The sequence below is a fragment of the Conger conger genome, unplaced genomic scaffold (genome assembly GCF_963514075.1).
Source record: "Conger conger unplaced genomic scaffold, fConCon1.1 SCAFFOLD_63, whole genome shotgun sequence".
Taxonomy (NCBI): Eukaryota; Metazoa; Chordata; class Actinopteri; order Anguilliformes; family Congridae; genus Conger; species Conger conger.
The window spans coordinates 45,001-47,500 of NW_026890233.1; positions in this window are offsets into that span (position 1 = coordinate 45,001).

Sequence of the window (2,500 nt, forward strand, 5' to 3'; positions counted from 1 at the left end):
GGCTGAGTGGGACTGAATGAGCCCAGGCTGAGTGGAGTGCAGGTTCCCAGGCAGAGTGGAGTGCAGGTTCCCAGGGAGAGTGGGACTGAAAGTGTCTGGGCTGAGTGGAGCAGAAGTGCCTAGGCTGAGTGGGAGTGAAAGTGCCCAGGCTGAGTGGGAGTCAATGTGCCCAGGCTGAGTGGGACTGAATGAGCCCAGGCTGAGTGGAGTGAATGTGCCCAGGCTGAGTGGAGTGAATGTACCCAGGCTGAGTGGAGTGAATGTACCCAGGCTGAGTGGGACAGGAAGTGCCTAGGCAGAGTGGGAGTGAATGTGCCCAGGCTGAGTGGAGTGGAGGTTGCCAGGCAGAGTGGGACTGGAAGTGCCTAGGCTGAGTGGGACTGGAAGTGCCTAGGCTGAATGGAGTTGTGGTTCCCAGGCAGAGTGGGACTGAAAGTGCCTAGGCTGAGTGGAGTGGAGGTGCCCAGGCAGAGTGGGACTGGAAGTGCCTAGGCTGAGTGGAGTGAATGTGCCTAGGCAGAGTGGGACTGGAAGTGCCTAGGCTGAATGGAGTGCAGGTTCCCAGGCTGAGTGGAGTGGAAGTGCCTAGGCTGAATGGAGTTGTGGTTCCCAGGCAGAGTGGGAGTGAAAGTGCCTAGGCTGAATGGAGTGCAGGTTCCCAGGCAGAGTGGGAGTGAAAGTGCCTAGGCTGAGTGGAGTGAATGTGCCTAGGCAGAGTGGGACTGGAAGTGCCTAGGCTGAGTGGAGTGAATGTGCCTAGGCAGAGTGGGACTGGAAGTGCCTAGGCTGAGTGGAGTGGAGGTGCCCAGGCAGAGTGGGACTGGAAGTGCCTAGGCTGAGTGGAGTGAATGTGCCTAGGCAGAGTGGGACTGAAAGTGCCTAGGCTGAGTGGAGTGGAGGTGCCCAGGCAGAGTGGGACTGGAAGTGCCTAGGCTGAGTGGAGTGAATGTGCCTAGGCAGAGTGGGACTGAAAGTGCCTAGGCTGAGTGGAGTGGAGGTGCCCAGGCAGAGTGGGACTGGAAGTGCCTAGGCTGAGTGGAGTGAATGTGCCTAGGCAGAGTGGGACTGGAAGTGCCTAGGCTGAATGGAGTTGTGGTTCCCAGGCAGAGTGGGAGTGAAAGTGCCTAGGCTGAATGGAGTGCAGGTTCCCAGGCAGAGTGGAGTGGAAGTGCCTAGGCTGAGTGGAGTGGTGGTTCCCAGGGCCAGGCTGAGTGGATTGAGGCAGCCCAGGCCATGGCTGACACTAACAGGGGTGAACGTGGCCTGGATCAATAGAGAGGAGCTGGATGTGTGTGTGTGTGTGTGTGTGTGTGTGTGTGTGTGTGTGTGTGTGTGTGTGTGTGTGTGTGTGTGTGTGTGTGTGTGTGTGTGTGTGTGTGTGTGTGTGTGTGTGTGGGTGGGGTGGGGTGGGCTGGGGTGGGCTGGGTGTGGGACCATTATCAGCAGTGTGACCGGGTGACATGCGCCCCCTTGGCTGTGGGGCCTGCGTGTGTGACCCAGAGCCCGGGCTGAGGCCTCATCCTGTCTGGCCCTGGCTCAGTCGGCTGGAGCTCAAGGAAAACCCCACTTTGGTGTGCTACACTCTCACCAGAGGGGGCTGGCTGACACAAGCCACTGTGTGTGTGTGTGTGTGTGTGTGTGGGCTGGGTGTGGGACCATTATCAGCAGTGTGACCGGGTGACATGCGCCCCGTGGCTGTGGGGCCTGCGTGTGTGACCCAGAGCCCGGGCTAAGGCCTCATCCTGTCTGGCCCTGGCTCGGTCCGCTGGAGCTCAAGGAAGACCCGGGCTAAGTCAGACCCGGGCTAAGGCCTCTTAGGACTCTCAGTCCTAGGCCCACGCTGACACACAGTGCTGTCACACTCCTGGATCGACGCACAGGAGCAGAAGGGGAGCCGGGTGTTCCGTCCCCCACTCCTTTGAATGGAGCGGCCGGGGGTGACCAGTTCCGCGCTTCGCTTGCCGCCCGCAGAAAGGGCAGATAACTCGGGGTGGGGGCTTAAGAGTGGGCCCCCCAGGACTCAGTGGAGATCCGCTGGGGAGGCGGGTGACCCAGACGCCCTTTCTCTGGAGGCGGGGCTCAGCCGCAGGGACCAAACGGACGTTTCCCCATTGCCTTGAATGGGCGCGGAGAGAGGGGGGCGCTTTTTGGCTCGTGGCGCGGGCACCGTTGCGCCCACCGTCAGGTGTCACGCCTCCCCGTGCTCGGGGCGGACCCCCGGAGCTAACTGGCCGGGTCGGGAGGGGCTACGAGGCCGCCCAGGAGATGGGGGGGCGCCGGCACTTCCGCGGGTGACCAGTTGCAGGCAACCGGCCGGCACCTTTTTCCCTCGCCGCGGGGCCACCGTTGCGCCCACCGTCAAGTGTCACACCTCCCCGTGCTCGGGGCGGCCGCCCGGAGCTAACTGGCTGCCTGTGGCGGGGCACAGACACGGGCGCCGGCCGCCGGAGCCCGAAACGTGCGTTTCCCCATTGCCTTGAATGGGCGCGGAGAGAGGGGG